This window comes from Zonotrichia leucophrys, chromosome W, assembly GCF_028769735.1.
Source record: "Zonotrichia leucophrys gambelii isolate GWCS_2022_RI chromosome W, RI_Zleu_2.0, whole genome shotgun sequence".
Classification (NCBI taxonomy): domain Eukaryota; kingdom Metazoa; phylum Chordata; class Aves; order Passeriformes; family Passerellidae; genus Zonotrichia; species Zonotrichia leucophrys.
The window spans coordinates 1523392-1542525 of NC_088199.1; positions in this window are offsets into that span (position 1 = coordinate 1523392).

The following is a 19134-nucleotide window of genomic DNA, read 5'->3' on the forward strand; positions in this document are numbered from 1 at the left end:
TGAAGAAGGCCCCAGAAGCCCCTTGGAGAGTGACAGCAGGAGACAATGGACTGAGACTAAAACTTACTCAGGCAAAATGAGTATATTGCAGCCAGGGGTAGTTTGTAATTTCATTTACAGAATTTTTTTGTGTATAATTATAACTGGATTCTTGGAATTAGAGAGTACCTCTATCCAAACCAATGCTGAATGGCCTTGATCCCAGGCTTTTTAATCAGTATACTGGATCCATGGGAGAACCTTCTGAGATAAAAGATTTAAATCTCTCTACTGTAGTAATCCATGGGAATCAGGTATATGAGGAGTTGGAGTGGCAGGAATGGGAACTGTGGACACTTCAAGGGATCAGAAGAGAAGAAATCAAGGTAGGATGACGGGTGGTCAATGGGACTACTCATGAGAGACCAAATCAAATTAGTGTCTCAGCCTCTCCTGTATACAGGCACTGGGAGGTTTGTGATAACCCAAGTAAATCAGACTGTTGGTGTAATTTCACATTAATATAGCCTGTAGAAGGGACTTGTCTTTGGGCTCATGATGCTATCGAGCTCTCATTTAAATTTAAAATAGATGCTATACCTTTTACTACAGCAAGACCTCATACAACTCACATCAGTACTCAAGCAGTTCAGACCCAAACCAAACTTGAACCTAAAATATATGAAATAGGCCCCTATGTAGTGAGGAATATGGGTCAACAACAACTGTTGTTCAATCCAGAGTGGTCTCTCAAACGTGTTGAGTTGCTAATGGAAATTAACATCTCAGAAATCCAACCAGCCTGCTCCGCTTTCCTAAGGACACCCTTTGGGGGCTGGAAAATGTGGTTACAAAGACAGGTATACCTCGGCAGCAGAATAAGAAGGGATCTATCTGGGATATTAGGGAGAGGATTGGGAGTTTTAAATAGAATTGATTCAGAAATACTAATGAACATGCTGGCCACTGCAGCAGGTGGCCTAGCAACATTGAAACAGCCTTTACAGTAATCTCTATTTGCATTAGGAACTAGCCAGTGGCAGATTTCAAAAGTACTGCCACAGTGGGAAAAGGCCGGGGACCAAGACCACAAGTTAATAGTAGAAATGATAGTGGAGCCCTTCAAAAAGTTAAAGATAGAATCTAAAATGTTAGGCTTTGTGCTTTCCCAGATCAATTGCACCTGCGTAAGCAGTATGATAAATTATATAATTGTTAGATGTGATGCTTGTTTAGTAATTAAATGTAATTATTATATAACCATAAGAAGAATAATGAGAAACTATGTTGGAAATTCAGAGAGGGGCTAAATTTATGTATACAATAGAACAATATAAGCTTAATAATTAACATGAAAGTTATGTAACGATAGAGTATAAAACATGATCATTTCGGATGTATGGTTGGAATCAGATTTGAGTTGAATATACCCCAATTCCCAGAGCTCTTAATAAAAAGCACCGCATATAGTCCCTGTGCTTATGTGTTTTTGAGTGCTAACATTTTGGTGACCCACAGATGGGACCCTTGTGAGTGCTGCTGAGCGAGTTCGCGACTCGATCACACTCCAGCCGGCACCGAGGGATTCTCGGGGAGCCCATCGGCCGCGACCGCTTCTGCCGCTCACAAACGTCCCCGGGAGAAAGGTAAAGTGCTTTTTACTTTGGTTTGGTTTTGGATGCCTGTCAAATAAGATGCAGCGAAAGCTACGCTTGGTTGGGCTAAAGGAATTCCTGTTGGTACAAGCCTAGGCACCGTTCCGTAAGACAATCGCGAAAGCGTTGCGGGTTCGGAATTTGTGGTGTATTTGAAATGGAGAAACTCAAAGGGATTTTGGGCAGTAACACCCCTATCCCGCAAAATTCTCCTTTGGGGTGCTTATTAGCACATTGGAAACAAGGTAACTTTGGGGAAGGATTACGTAAAACTGAGTTAATTGATTATTGTAATTCATGGTGGCCAGAATATGCCTTGGAGAACGGTGAAAAATGGCCAAAATACGGTACTCTGCAATATAACGCTATTTTGCAGTTAATGTCGTTTTGTAAACAAGAAGGAAAATGGGATGAAGTCCCATAGGTTGATCTGTTTTTCTACTTACGAGGAAAGCCAGAATGGCAAGATGAATGTGGATTATTAGTGGTTAAAACATCTGCAAAGTGTGGTGTTTGTGAGGAACGTTGTTTAGAACACTTGGTGTTAAGAGAAAGCTTGAGTAGGGAAAATTATACAGATATTGATTTACAAGTAGCTCCAATAGGAACAACAGAACCTAACCCTATCCCACCTGTTTCATCTGTCCCTGTCCCACTACCTGCTCCTCACCCACCTACCCCTGAACCTGTCTCATCTAGTACACCTTTCCCTCTTTATCCTCCTCTCCCATCCTCACCTGATCCCTCTTCCTCGGAGGATGAGCAAAACTTAACTGTGATAGAAAGGGGAAAGAGTTATGCGAGTGAAAAAGATAGCAATGGTAATGAATCAGTGACCCCAATAGCCCACAGAACCCGGGGTCGGGCAAAGCTTGCTCCAGTTGTGCATAGAAAAGTCATAAGCAAACAAAAACGGAATGTGATTGCCCCCTTGCGACAAGGTGTCGGAGTGCAAGGGCCAGTATTTGTAAAAATGCCTTTTTCCCCGGCAGACTTAGGTATTTGGAAACAGTCAGCCGGAACTTATAGAGAAAATCCTGATAAAGTGGCACGCGTAGTAAAAATGGTTATGAAAACTCAAAATCCTGACTGGGATGACATACAAGTAATATTGGATACTCTGATGGATTCTACTGAAAAAGAAATGGTACTTAAGGCAGCCAAAGAGAGGGCAAGAGAAGATATTAGAAATGGACTAGTAACAGGGAATTTAGATGTGAATTTCCCAATTGAGGATCAAAATTGGGACCCTAATTTATTGTGCGATATTAGGAAATTACGGAAAGATCAAGAGTGGATCCAAATAGTGCTGTGGTGTGTTTTACTCTCCTTTTGCTTGATTTGTTCTCCCTTTGTTTGAAGTTGGAATGCTCTGTTCCCCCCCATGTTGTAACGGTTCTGCCCAGGTTCTCCCTCCTCTCCCAGTTAAATGTCAATCTTTCTGGTCCCCATGGTGCCAAATGTATCCAGTTCTACTCCTCCCCGGTTACCCTGACAACTCAATGTGTCCTTTCCCTTACTCCTCCTCCCCAGGGCCCTGCCAGTCACTCCCTGCTCACTCCCTTATCTCCAGAAGCTTCTCTCCAGGGTTTGAAGTGATTGGGCCAGGGACTGGGGCCCCCCCTTTTTGCTGTACCCCTTGGTCTCCTGCTTATGTCAATCCCTTGTACCCCCTTCCCCCCTGGATTCCCATTGGTCTCTGTATTGGTTTCACCCCTACCACCCACTCCCTTTATAACCACATGTATCAACTGTCAAATCCTCTTCGTTTTGTTGGCTCCCCTGGACACCATTAAAGCCGGACTTTGCCCCAAAACGGAGAGCGCTGTTTAATCCTGTTCATCGCAGTGATTCCGGGTCTCATCCACACCTGGCAGAACCTACCGCCATAGCGCTGGGTGACTGCTTGAGGCGCTCTCCCGAAGCGTAGCTATCGGGACAAGTGCCCCCCCGTACTATTAGCAGTTGCTGGCCAGCTAACCTGGGCGATTGACACTAACACCACCGCCGCACCGCTGCAAAATAGGAGTTCAGAACGCTGTGCCCAAAACTATAAATTGTTCCAAACTATATGAGGTTCGACAGGAAAAGAAGGAATCTCCCACTGCATTTTTGTAGAGGCTTAAGGATGGTTGCTTGGAAGGTATATAACAATCGCGAAAGAGAAGTTAGTAAAAGGAGCAACAGAATCTTTTGGCAGTAATACATGGGAAAGGGAACCCAAATTTCAGGGGACGTAACAGGAATGGTCGGAGTAGGAGGCCAGTTATCCAGGGGTTAAGCCTGAATCAGTGTGCATATTGCAAGGGGGTGGGACATTGGAAGCGAGATTGTCCAGAATTGTTTCACCAGGACAATCAGTTCCAGCAGGGAAACGCTGCCAAAGCCATGGTGTTAGGAGAATATAACTAACTGAACCTGTGGAACAGGTTTAAGAACTCACCACAAATATACAGTACAATTTAACCCACCAATATTTCCAGTAAAGAGACCAAATAGGTGAATCTAGGTTAGCACAGGATTTGAGAGCAATAAATAAAAAGGATATATATCCAGTGGTAACAAATTCTCACACATTGTTAACATCTGTAAAGGGGATATATAAGTGGTTTACTGTAATTGATTTAAAAGATGCCTTTCTCTGCCTACCCTTTGACAAAGAAAGTAGGAAACTGTTTGTCTTTGAGTGGAAAAAACCCAGGGAACGGAAGAAAGACCCAGCTCACCTGGGCACGAAAAGAACTCGCCGACCTGATTTGGAAACTAACTGGCAAAGGAACTGGAGATTTGGACTGAAAATGGGCAAGTACCAAGAGACCAATTATTGTTGCAGTATGTTGATGATATACTAATAGCTACAGACTGTGATTTACCTGGGATGTGAAATTTCACAAGGGCAATGAAAACTAGGTACTAACCGTATCCAAGCTATTTGTGCTATTCCAGAGCCCCAGAATTTACATGAGCTGCGAGTCTTCCTCGGGATGGCAGGATGGTGTCGCTTGTGGATCATGGACTATGGACTGATTGCGAAACCCCTGTATGAAGCTCAGAAGATGCAGCCATTCACCTGGGGCAAACCACAGAAAGAAGCCTTCCTAAAATTAAAGGAAGCACTGACAACTGCTCCAGCATTAGGGTTACCTGATCTGTCTAAAGATTTTCAGCTGTTTGTACATGAAAGGCTGTGCCTAGCACTAGGAGTCCTGACCCAACATCTGGGAAGCTGGAAAAGGCCGGTGGGCTACTTTTCCAAACAACTCGACAACATAAGTGCCAGGTGGCCCCCATGTCTGCGGGCAGTAACAGCTACTGTGATCCTGATACAAGAAGCCAGGAAACTTACTATGGGAAGGCACATAGATGTCTATGTACCACACACAGTAACCACTGTCTTAGAACAAAAGGGGGGCCATTGGCTATCTCCCAGCAGGATGATGAAATTCCAGGTAGTCCTGACTGAGCAGGATGATGTCACATTAAAAACAACTAACCTTTTTGTAGCAGGTAGGGCCTGGCGTTCGGAAGATCTCGTGATGTTACGGGAAGACAGGGCCCCTGCCCCCTTAGATAAGAAAATTAACATAGGAATGTAGCCCCCTGAACCAGATGCCAGTAACTTTCCACTTGCCCAGTAACTTTCCATTCCCTACTAACCATAGATGGTAAGGACAGACCCTCACCTGACGTAGAAGCCCCCTAGACTATAAAACCCCACGAGAAGAGAGAATAAAGGCCTTTGATCCTCCACCATATTTGTGTCCCCGTGTTTCTTAGGCCCGAGCGACCCTGGGGAAGGGGGTCGCCGTGCTGTCTCCCGAAACCAGGCCGCCTGCCTTGTATCAGAAGGCAACATCTGGTGCTGAAAACCCGGGAAGCCGATCAGCGCCCAGGGGAACGGGAATTTGCCTGGACAGGAAGCAGCGGCTGTGGCAGCGGGTCCGACTGCAGCGAGGGGGACGCCCCTGGACCAGCAAGGAACATGGAATCCATTGCAAAGGTCGTATCAGATATGCATGCACATTTTGGGATAGAATGTAAAATTAAGGATTTATCTCTCGCATTGCCGAGACTCATTAAGCTTGGGGCTATAGAAAGCCCCACGGATATCCTCCATCCGGGGGTGTGGGACGATTGTACCAAGGTCCTAGCCGAAGACACTATGTGTTCCGGCTCAGGGAAAGCCCTAAAATCCTGGGGCAAAGTTCTCCAGGCTTTACAGAAAGCTCGACAAGAGCAGGAAGCCTGGAAAGCCGCACAAACCTGCTTGCTGGCCCCCCCGCAGCCCGGGGTAGGTGCGGCGACACAGACTGCGGAGATTCTTGACCCGGGCGGTCTCGCGGGGGGGGCGCGGTCGGCGGAAACCCCCCAGGGAGCGGACTCGCCATTGGGGGGGGAGGACACGCACGGGCGTTCTGGCGGGGGTTGGCGGAGGAGGCGCGGAACGCGGCCGACCCCGCCGGGAGCGGCAGGGACTCCCCGCCGCCGTATGGGTTTGAAGATGGCACCGAAGCACATGGTGAGGGCGGAAGTAAGGAGGCGGGGGGCGGAAATGCAGTCAGCGCGCTCCAGAACGCATGTGCGGGAGAGCGGGGAGAAGGGGCGGCCCCCGCGGTACAGCGTAAGAACAATCAGAGCGCTCTATTCAAATTAAGTCCTTATAGGGCAAGAACCTCCCCCAGCAGGAGGCGGGGGGATCCCAGGGGGAGGGAACGGCCCGACCCCCGCAGGAGGGGGCGGGGTCGGAGCCCGGGAAAAAGGCAGAGCAGCCCGGAAGCGCTGACTCACTCTGCTTCCACCTCTGACTCTGACTCGGTCTGGGACGAAAGGGAGTCAGGGAGTTCGGATTCGGAGAGTTCGGATTCGGATTCTAGCTTTAACAGAGGGAGATCAGCGGCATACAAGGTTTCTAATCGCAGGGCTCCCGCGTGGGTGAAGGGGTCATTAGAGAAAGACCGGCCTCCGCTTACGGATTGGCGGAAGATAAAGATGTTTTGCGCGGAGTGGAGCCCGTCTGCTAACCTGGTGCTCCCAGTCCACGTGAGGGGAACAGGCGATAACCAACAGAGGACTTACTCCCCTGTAAACCCAAAGGAAATCCAGGCAATAATCAAAGCGATTGCAGACAAGGGAATTAATTCTGCCATGGCTACCACACTCATTGATGGCGTTTTCGGAGGGGATGATATGTTGCCTTTTGATATTAAACAGACGTGTAGAATGATTTTTGATGGCGCGGGGATGATAGTTTTTAAACAGGAGTGGGAAGATCAATGCACAAAGGAGCTGGCCCAAGTGACAGGACCTAACCATCCACTGCATGGCTCCAGCATACAGAGGCTAATGGGCAGAGACCCCACTATGATCACCCCCCAGGCACAGGCTGAGGGCTTGCGGGCTCATGAGGTTATGACAACCACCCGTGCTGCCCGAGAAGCCATCCGTGCAGCTGCTAAAGTAGTAGCCAGTCCGTCCCCATGGTCAACCATCAAACAGAGTGAGAGCGAGAGCTTCACTCAGTTTGTGGACAGACTTCAGGCAGCATTGGACTCCTCCTCGTTGCCATCGGAGGCTAAGGGTCCTGTGCTGGCAGACTGCCTGCGCCAGCAGTGTAACTCAGCCACCAAGGACATCTTAAGGTCACTGCCACCTGAGTCTTATACAGCAACCATGATTAGGCATGTTGCAAAGGAAGAGCATCTGGCTCCCATCCAAGCAGCAGTTCACACTGCAATAACCAGTGTGATGGCATGCCTTAAGTGTGGCCAGGCAGGCCACCTGGCAGTAAACTGCCCCCAGCCAAGGCGCCTATCAGCAACTGCTCCGCCACGCCAAGGGGGACTTAAGGGACCGTGCTGGGCATGCGGGAAGAAGGGGCACTTGGTTAAGGAATGAAGATCCAGGCTTCAGGGAAACGGGAGAGGACGGGGGCAGCCGGGCCGTGTCCAGCCCCCTCCCACCTGGAATATGCAGCGGCCCAGCTGCAGCAACCCCCAGTGGGGCAGGGGACCCTCATATCCTATCCACCCACAGGGAGTAGCCAATTTTGCATCCCTGCCTACGGTGCAATGGCAAAGCTATGCAGCACCCTCAGCACCCTCGCACCCCCCACTGCCACAACCTGCGCCGGTGGTACAGGGCCAGCAGGAGATGCCCCAGAGCGGGATCCCTGGGTGGCCCTGGCTATGAAAATAGGGAGGGAACCCTTGATGGTGTGGGGGACATGCCAGCTTTATGGCAGTCAGGATTCCCATGTCATAGGGTTACAGTTCTGGGCGGACATGGGTTCAGACTGCACGATTATTCCCCAAGCGCATTGGCCCGGACATTGGCAATTCAAAGAAGTCCCTCCAGTGAACGGAGTGGGAGGGCAGTCTCGGGCATGGAAAAGCACCCAGCTGGTGGCTATAACACTCCACACGAAGAAGGGACCAGAACAGACAGTCGCGATCCACCCATACATACTGCAAAACTCTCCACCCCTGCTAGGATTCCGGATTACAAATTTATCCTAAGGGCCACTGCCGTACACCCTCCGCTGCCGATCAAATTGACCTGGAAATCATCAGACCCCGTATGGGTCGAGCAGTGGCCCCTGACAGAGCCTCGAGTGGCAGCCTTACTGGAACTGGTCGACCGCGAGCTGCAAAAGGGTCACATAGAACCCTCCATCAGCCTATGGAACACCCCTGTATTCATGATCCCCAAAAGGTCCGGAGAAGGCTATCGTCTCATCCACGACCTGAGAGAAGTAAACAAAGCGATCCAACCCATGGGTCCGGTCCAGACACTGCTACCCACGAACTCAGCCATCCCTGCAGGGCGGCCGTGCGCAGTGCTGGACATCAAGGACTGTTTCTTCTCAATACCCCTGCACCCTGAGGACAGAGAACGATTTGACTTTTCCGTGGCATTCCGAAATGGCGAACGGCCTAACCTCCGCTTCCAATGGCGAGTACTCCCACAAGAACTTGTAAACAGCCCTGTCATATGCCAAATCACCGTGGACAAAGCACTGATGCCAGTCCAACACTCCCATCCCACCGCAACCATCATCCAGTACATGGACGACATCCTGGTAGCAGCTCCATCGGCAAGCGAAGTAGATCACCTGCTATCCACAATCACGGAAACCCTTCAGGCCAACGGCTTCGAGATCCCAAGCGCAAAGATCAAGAGAGGACCCTGCGTGACCTTCCTGGGAGTGGGGATCACAAGCTCCTACGTGACACCCCCCGAGGCGAAAGTCAGTCGAGACGTCAAAACTCTACACGACGTGCAACGCCTGGTGGGATCGCTGCAGTGGCTTCGCAACATTGTCCTGATCCCTCCTGAGGTCATGGACGCCCTATATGACCTCCTGAAAGGAAAGCACCCCTGGGAACCCAAGGAGCTGACGCCACAAGCAACGAGCTCCCTCGACTTCATCGAAAGCCAGATGTCCACGGGCATACTCGCCAGGTGGAACCCAGCCCTGCCACTGGACTTATACATTCACTTTACACCGAGGGGGGGAGTGGGAGCACTGGCTCAAGGACCTTCTGAAAAGGCCCGACCGATTCAATGGGTGGTTCTCGGAAGACCTGCTCGTGCTTTCTCCCCAGGAATCGAATGCATCCCTAACCTCATCATGAAAGGCAGGAAACTCGCTTTGAAACACCTAGGAACCGAGCCGACAAGCATCCACCTTCCGTTTTGCAAGCAACCGACTACGGAGTCAGCCACAATATCGGAGTACCTAGCCCTTGCTCTCACCGGCTTCGGAGGAGAAATCTCCTACTCCTCCAAACCACCCTGGACTAAGCTGCTGACCATTGTCGACATGGACATACCGCCAAAGGTCATGGACCGACCGCAGCCAGGACCAACGGTCTTCACAGACGCTTCCTCCATGACTTCAACCGCAGCAGCAGTGTGGCAGGCAGGAGAACAATGGCATTGCGTCAAAGCATGTGACCCCACACTGTCAGTGCAACAGCTGGAGGCGACAGCAGTCGTCTTGGCGTGCGGACTCTTTCAAGAGGAACACCTTAACATAGTAACGGACTCTATATTCATTGCAAGGCTTTGCCTAGCCATGGCAGGACCAGGAGTGTCTACATCAGCAGCAGCCCTAATGCTGGAAGAAGCACTCTCCTCGCGACAGGGCACCGTGTCAGTCATTCACGTTAACAGCCACGACCCAGTCAAAGGTTACTTCCAGATCGGCAACGACAAAGCAGACGCCACAGCAAAATGCGTATGGACGTTGCAGGAAGCTCGTCAGCTGCACGAGTCGCTCCACATCAGAGCCAAAGCACTGGCGAAGAGATGCGGGATCCCGACCGCAGACGCAAAACACGTGGTATCCACCTGTCCTCATTGCCAGAAGTCACCCCTATGGACCAGTGGGGTCAACCCGAGAGGTCTCAAGCCTTCAGAGATCTGGCAATCGGACTTCACCTGGTGTGAACTGCTGAAGCCCCGAGCATGGCTTGCAGTGACAGTGGACACTTATAGCGGAACGATCATAGCCACACAGCACCCCAAAACAAACTCCAAGGCCACAATTCAGCACTGGCTGACAGCCATGGCCTGGCTTGGTATCCCCAAGCAGATCAAAACAGACAACGGGTCCAATTTCACCTCCAAACCAGTACAGGAATTCGCCTCAAAATGGGGCATCACATTAGTACAAGGTATCCCATATAACAGTACCGGGCAGGCCATAGTAGAGAGAGCAAACCAGACCCTGAAAACAAAGCTAGAAGTATTGGCAAAAGCAGAGGGCTTTGCCAATGCCATTCCCCCAGGAGATCAAGCGCGCATGCTGGCAACTGCTTTGCTAGCACTGAATCAGTTCCCTAGGGGGGATGAAACAAACAGTCCCGTTCAAAAACACTGGGCCACCCGAGCGCTAGAGGAGGGCCCGCAGGTGGTAATTAGAAACGAGCTGGGCGAATGGGAACGGGGCTGGAGGCTGATGCTCACGGGGAGAGGGTATGCAGCCGTCAAAAAGGACGGCAAAGTCAGGTGGTGTCCACTTAAGTCAATTAAGCCCGACCTTCATAATAAGCAGGATGAGACTGACGAGAATTGTGAGTTTCTGTTTACAGGACATGCTCATAGGACGTCCTCGTGACGCGTACATGCCCATCCCAGAGGAAAGTGACAGACCACCAAGCCGCTTGGCAGCGCCCGAGAGACCCGCACGGGTGAGACCCAAGCATCAAAGGTGTTTCTGTGTGATTTTGCTGTTGGGGCTTGTTGCCAGAGGACAAGCCAGCCCAGATCACTACCCCCACCGGCCTTTCAGGTGGGTCATACGTCACCTTAGTAGTGACAAGGTGCTCAGGGAAACCATCACACCAAACGCCCCATCCTTCGTGCTCCGCATCACTGATCTGTTCCCAGGACAACCAAAGGTAGACCCCAATTCCCCACACGCCACACACATGTACCTATCCTACTGGTGCCCAGCTTCAAACCCAGGAAAAAGCTACTGCAATCACCCAGGGTGGGGATATTGTGGGCACTGGGGCTGCGAAACCATTGTTACAGATGCCAGACCGTCGGGGCCTGTGTGGGATCCACAAGAGCCCAACAAATTCTTACAGTTCGCCTGGGCACCCAGCGGCTGCAAAACACCCATCTTCCTCCAGGGAAGCTTTTATCGCAATCGCCACAAAATCCCAAAAATTCGAAAATGCACTAGCTATAACATGACAGTCTTGCAGCCACATCACCCCAGTTGGGCCATAGGCCGAACGTGGACAGTTGTCCTTCAAGGGTCAAAAGAGAGAGTAAATGTGCGAATTATCAGGCTCCAACCGTCGGCGCCCCGAGCGGTCGGACCAAACAAAGTGATTAAAAGCGTGCCGAAAGGGAGAAACGCAACCCACCCTAAAATCCTACCCACTAGAGTTAGCAAAGTCCCAACCGGCCATGCGGAAGTCTTTCAGACAGACCGCGCAGCCAGGGCGGACTCACACCCAATCCTTCGTATGTTAGAAGCTACCTTTATATCCCTGAACGAATCCAACCCTAACCTAACCGAATCCTGCTGGCTTTGCTACAATGTCAAACCTCCCTTTTATGAAGGAATCGCTTTAAACACTCCCTTCAGTTACTCCACAGCCGATGCCCCTCACCAGTGCAGATGGGAAACCCCTTGCAAAGGAATCACCCTGAGTCAAGTCACAGGCCAGGGCAGATGCTTTGGCAATGCAACCCTAGCTAGGCGGAAAGGCAACGTCTGCACCAAAGTTGTCAAGCCTAACAGGAACAACAATAAGTGGGTAGTCCCATCCGCACCTGGGATGTGGGTTTGCCAGCGATCTGGAGTGAGTCCCTGTGTGTCCCTTGCCAAATTTGATGACTCTAACGACTTTTGTGTCCAAGTTCTGATTGTTCCTAGGGTCCTGTACCACTCAGACGAAGAAGTGTACCACCTTTTTGAGGAACCCAGCCGGCTCCACAAAAGAGAAATAATAACAGGTGTAACTATTGCGATGTTGCTCGGTTTAGGAGCAGCAGGAACGGCAACGGGTGTCTCAGCCCTAGCGACACAGCACCAAGGACTGTCCCAGCTGCAAATGACCATCGATGAGGACCTGCAAAGGATCGAGAAATCTATCTCCTTCCTGGAGAAGTCAGTCTCCTCTCTCTCGGAAGTGGTCTTGCAGAACAGGCGAGGTCTGGACCTCCTGTTCATGCAGCAAGGAGGCCTGTGTGCCGCCTTGAGAGAGGAGTGCTGCTTCTATGCAGACCACACAGGAGTCGTAAGAGACTCCATGGCAGAACTCCGAAATAGACTGGCTCAGAGGCAGAAGGACAGGGAAGCCCAACAGGGCTGGTTTGAATCCTGGTTCAATCAATCACCATGGCTAACTACTCTGATTTCTACCCTAATAGGTCCATTGGCATTGCTGCTTCTAGTGGTTACCTTCGGACCTTGCCTGCTGAACAAGCTGGTCTCATTCGTTCAGGCCTGCCTGGAACGGGCCAACATCCTGTTCATCGGCCGGCGAATCCAACCAGGGAACACTGCCAGCCACAAGTCCTAACCTTGACTGGCGAAAACTTATTCAGATTTACCAAACCCCCTTTTCCTTATCGAACTGCAATCTTATACCTCACTTCAGTATATGACTATCTCATTCATTTGTGAAAAAGGGGGGGGAGATGTAGCAGGTAGGGCCTGGCGTTCGGAAGATCTCGTGATGTTACGGGAAGACAGGGCCCCTGCCCCCTTAGATAAGAAAATTAACATAGGAATGTAACCCCCTGAACCAGATGCCAGTAACTTTCCACTTGCCCAGTAACTTTCCATTCCCTACTAACCATAGATGGTAAGGACAGACCCTCACCTGACGTAGAAGCCCCCTAGACTATAAAACCCCACGAGAAGAGAGAATAAAGGCCTTTGATCCTCCACCATATTTGTGTCCCCGTGTTTCTTAGGCCCGAGCGACCCTGGGGAAGGGGGTCGCCGTGCTGTCTCCCGAAACCAGGCCGCCTGCCTTGTATCAGAAGGCAACACCTTTTGAATCCAGCTTTGTTCCTAGGTACCACAACTGAAGAAGGCCCATTAGAACACGACTGTGTAGAAGTAATAGAGTACACCTATTCAGCAAGAGAAGACCTGAAAGACCTCTCACTAGAGCAGCCGGAGTGGGAGGTGTTTACAGATGGGAGCAGCTTCGTGGACAACGGAACCAGATAAGCTGTATATGCAGTAACAACAGTCAATACAGTAGTGGAGGCAAAGGCATTACCACCAAATACATCTGCCCAGAAGGCAGAACTGGTTGCTTTAACCAGGGCACTAGAATTAAGTGAAGGGAAAAAGGTAAATATCTGGACTGACTCAAAATATGCTTTTGGAGTGGTGCATGTACATGGAGCACTGTGGAAAGAAAGAGGACTCTTATCTTCTCGGGGTACTCACATTAAACATCAGGATGCAGTCCTGCAATTGATAAAGGCAGTACAAAAACCTGAACAAATGGCAATCATACACTGCAAAGCACACCAATCAGGAAACTCCAAAATCTGTGAGGGAAATCGAAAGGCAGACTGGGCAGCCCGACAGGTTGCTCGAGAGGTACAAACAACGATGGCATTGATACCTTTGAAGCCTAATGTATCCCAATTCAATTTGCCTCCAAAACCAAAATATTCAGTAGAAGATGAGAGACTGGCACGTTTGCTAAATGCACAAAATAATTCAGAGGGATGGTATGTGACTGCACAAGGACAAATAGTGGTACCCCCCTTGATAATGAGAGTAGTTCTACAAATTAAGCAAAGCGAATGTCACTGGGGAGCAGAGGCATTGGTAAAATTGCTAAAGCAGAGTTTAATTTCAGTACGGATGTTAACAATGGCAAAATCAGTAATGTCAAAATGAGACATCTGCTTGAAAAACAACCCAGTGACCAGGCGACAGGCACAGCTAGGAAGAATTCGGATAGGAATAGAGTCAGGAGACTATTGGCAGGTAGATTTTGTAGAGCTACCAAGAACTCGAGGATACAAATACCTGTTAGTGGGGGTTGACACATTCTCTGGGTGGCCAGAAGCCCTTCCCTGTCGCACGAACCAAGCAAAGGAAACGGTTAAGTGGTTACTACAGGAGATTATTCCCAGATTTGGGATACCCCTAGGGGTATCATCAGATAGGGGACCCCATTTCATAGCTACAGTAGTAAGAGAGGTAAGTAGATTGCTGGGGATAAATTGGGACCTCCACACACCATGGAGACCCCAGTCAAGTGGACAGGTAGAGAGGATGAATCGGACACTAAAAAGGCAAATCAGTAAAATATGCCAAGAAGCCAAATTGCAGTGGCCCCAGGCTTTGCCAATAGCACTGCTGAGGATTCAGATAAAGCCTAGGAGTGGGATGTCAGTCAGTCCTTATGAGATATTGTATGGGAAACCATATGAATCTCCTGAGCCTAACCCTAATGTACACATCACAGGAAAGCAGGAAGTGTATAACTATGTTCTGTCTCTTGGGAAAACTTTAGCTCGGCTCCGGAGTATCCTGGTGTGGAATAGACCACTGACTCTCGAGAACCCAGTTCATAGCATACATCCAGGAGACGAGGTGTATATCAAGAACTGGAACGAGGAACCGCTGAAAGAAAAGTGGAGTGGACCCCATCAAGTACTACTGACCACCTTTACAGCAGTCAAAGTAGCCGGCGTGGAACCCTGGATCCACTATACCCGAGTGAAGAAAATCCATCCTGGATCACGGACTATAAACTCTGGAATGAACAAAAGCTGCAGATAAGACGTGTTTAATTGCTTTCAGAATGCTATCAGTAATTGTGCTAACGTATTACAGCGACCTGAGGAGGTCGCTGGGGTGAGAGAAGGACGAGAATCTTGTTTCTTGATCAGACGGCTGGATTTATTGATATATGATATATAATACATTACAACTATACTAAAAAGAATAAGGAGTGAGGTTGCAGAGGCTTGCTAAGCTAAGAATAGAATGAAAGAATGAATAACAAAGTTCTGTCTCCAGGGAATCTGTCCCCGAGCTTGCTTCTTTGATTGGCCCTTAATTGTAAACACGGAGCATGAGCCAATCACAGGATCACCTGCTACATTTCACAGCACCTGATAACAATTGTTTACATTCTTCTTCTGGGGCCTTTGCTTCCCAGAAGATGCACAAATCCCAAATAAAGGATTTCTGTGAAAAAATGTCTGTGACACTAACGTTATGGTTATTAACATCTTTGGGATGTGGAATGCAAAATGATCAACTAACCACTCTTCATTCTAGAATGAAGAGAGAGGTACAAACGGAAACACAGGTGATAAAGGTTTCTAATGCAGTTCGGGCTGAGAATGTAATGATTGGATTAGTCAAAGATTTTGCCAAAATGCAAAACACCAGCCGAATAACTGCCTGTCTGCCAATACCAAAGGCAGCAGGAGACCCAGTAAATTGGGGAATCATAACATCAAAACTACCTGAAATACAAAAGAACAAAACAATTACATGTAAACAGGTACCCGAATCGAGGCAAGTTACAGAAACCACTCTGGTATGGGAATGTGAGGCCAAGGATAGGAAAGATCAGATAGAACCTTGGGACAGTGCGTGGTCTGTGAATATTCTTCAAAGATCCCAATATATGGCAAACACTCCTTGGTGTATTAAGTGGGAAGGCCCCGAGAATGAAACAGATCCAGCAATAACGAACACTGACACTAGTAGCAGAATGAGGGCAGACAAAGTAAGTTGGTGAGCATGTAATAAAACTTACGACTGCACTTCAGATGATGAAGAGATAAAACAGATGCCACCCCTGGCAATAGCCCTACAAATTGGTTGTGCTTGCAGAGGGATCAAACATAAGGCAGAGTAAATTATAGAGTAATTATAGGGTGTACCAGGGTTACAGTCCGAGGTCCAGGACAATTTGTATGGGCAGCAAGTGATGGTACCTGGACAACACATCTGCCTGTAGACGGGAAAGTAAAGGAGATTACTTTAGGCCTCCCAACCTTATGTCCAATTTGGAAAAAGTCCCCATTTAATGGAAAACATGAACTTCTGCAGATAAGAGCAAGACGAGAAGTTCTAGACAATGAAAATCCAGATGACACTTGGCAAGAACCCTCTAGTGGAGTGAAATTTGGATGGGCCCTAGAGTCATTGCTTGGTCCTATAGCAAACTATAAGAGTAGAGAGATGCTATACAAACTTACAGGTCAGGTAGGTAGACTGGCAAGAGTCACCCGGGAAGGATTTAAAGAATTAAATATACAATTACAAGCCACCACAAAAATGACTTTACAAAATCGATTAGCCCTAGATATGTTACTCCTGAAAGAGCATGGAGTATGTGGATTTTTAAAGGGACAAGTTGATCATTGCTGTGTTCATATCCCAAATGTAACTGCAGATGTAGAATATGACATCAATCAGTTGAAACAAATAGATCATGAAGCACAAGAAGAGCAAAAGGATTTGGCTACAAGCTGGTTAGGAAAAATCTTTAAAGGATTAGGGTGGAATGTGAGTTCATGGATTAAATCTATCATTGAGAGTGTGATAATCTTACTAATTGTATTCTTAGCAATTTGGTTAGTTTACAGCATCTTAAAGGGAGAGATACAGAAGAAAACATCCTGGAACCAGAGGATAATAAAGGCACTAACACGAGATCCACGCCCACCGTCTTCTGGTTCTCCAGTTCGTAACAACATCCACAACAATGTTTACATCAACCCTGGATTTGAAGAACCAAGTACAAACTAAGGAGCAAAGGACTGTATCAAGTGAAAACATTTACACCTATAGTGAAGTGAAAATGCTTTCAAAGGGGGGAGAATGATAGTGGAGCCCTGGAAAAATTTAAAGATAGAATCTAAAATGTTAGGCTTTGTGCTTTCCCAGATCAATTGCACCTGCGTAAGCAGTATGATAAATTATATAATTGTTAGATGTGATGCTTGTTTAGTAATTAAATGTAATTATTATATAACCATAAGAAGAATAATGAGAAACTATGTTGGAAATTCAGAGAGGGGCTAAATTTATGTATACAATAGAACAATATAAGCTTAATAATTACCATGAAAGTTATGTAACGATAGAGTATAAAACATGATCATTTCGGATGTATGGTTGGAATCAGATTTGGGTTGAATATACCCCGATTCCCAGAGCTCTTACTAAAAAGCACCGCATATAGTCCCCATGATTATGTGTTTTTGAACACTAACAGAAACAGTACAGTTCAAGGCAATGTGTCTTTAGCTTTCAGTCGTATACAAGCACAGTTATGGATGCAGGCAACAGCAGCTCTGATCATACGGGAAGGGGGTGAAGGTGATTTTCCAGCTGAAATTTGAAAGATTTTCTGTGATAATGTGATTGATTTTGAAAGGAAGTTTCAATCCTGGTGGACTATGGTAAATTTCCCCTATGATCCTGCTTCTAATGTGGCCACTGCCTTTGAGCTTACCATACGTAATGCCACTGTTTACGTTATCCACCCCATCATCACACTAGGATTAAATAATGAAAAAATGGTGCTCTACCCTTCAGAACATACAGTGTGGGCACGAAAGGTGAATGAAAAGTGGCAAACAGTAAACTTAGAATCCTGTATTATAAGAGAACAACTAAGATTCATTTTTGAAATTTTAAAATGAACATTATATGTGTTGTGTTAGAAAGTACTGCTGTATTAATTGTCTTAAGTAGTGTGTTAAATATAGTTTTAGGTTATAAAAAAAATGTTAAAATAGAAACTATGCTATGTAGGATACTTTTTTTAAAGAAAGGACTCTCAGCAAGATAGCAGCCACAGTGTCAGGGTCCGTCCTAGTGGACAGATGACCTGATGGTTCATAGGAATGATCTCAGAGTGCAAAACACCAACACGGTACAAGGGGGTTTGCAGTGATAATCCAAACAAATGCAGTTTTATTGAAATAACTACAGCAAAAATGCGATAGAGGGATTAAGGGAAAGAAAAAGAGAGAGAAAGAGAGAGAGAGAGAGAGAGAGAGGATATAGCTACCAACGCAGAGACGAAGTCCTTTGGTCCAGTCCAGTCAAGGGTCTGCCTGCTATGCTGGGGAGATCTCAAAAGCTCTAGCTAACTCAGAGGTTTTTCTTACTGAAAATTGTGTGTGTGGGGGGGGAAACAGATACAATAGGGAACAGATGTAACAGGTAGTCCATGTTCTCAGCAGTAAATGAGCTTGATAGATGTAACAGGTAGTCCATGTTCTCAGCAGTAAATGAGAGCCATTGTTTTCTTGGTCCAGTGGTCGCAACCTGCAGGCAAACATCCCGCTTCGGTCAGCTTGCCTCCCCACACACCTCCCCCGGGCTGGGGGTTTCAGTCCCAGTCCTTGGAAGGAGCAGAGGGGCCTTTTAGGAGTTTTACGTCTCAGTCCTTGATGAAAAAGCTTCTTACGTCTCAGTCTGTCTGTCACGGTGGTTGTGAAACAGGTGAGGGTCTTCTGTGGGAGACCACCTGGAACTCAGAAGTCCAGCCAGGCTGAGAGGTGGGACAGCTTCCAAAGCTGCTATTGTTGCAAACGGGGCATGGTGCCCTCTTCTTAGCATACAGCAACACTGAGCTTTCAAGTCTCAGGGCCCGTGGCTTGTGACTTTTCTCCTTCAGAGCCAGATATAGACGGGGGGGGGGTCTTCTCTTCAGTGGTCTCCCAAGGACGATCGTGAGGCAGATGAGGGAAAATTTTGACAGACTCTCACACACAGGACACCTAAATCTTTCAGAGAAAAAGAATTTATTGCTCTCTTATCAGAAGAAACGAACTTCTTCCCACCTTGAAGGCGCTGTTAGGATTCAGAGGAAGAAGCTGACGATGACCAGACAGAATCCTGCATTTGAATAGAATTTATGCATCATGTATGAGATGTATGAATATGCAACGGGCTATTGTTTTTAAGGGTTAATCCTTTGTTAACGGGTGTCCTTTATCAGGCTTGTCCTGCCCAGAAAAAGTA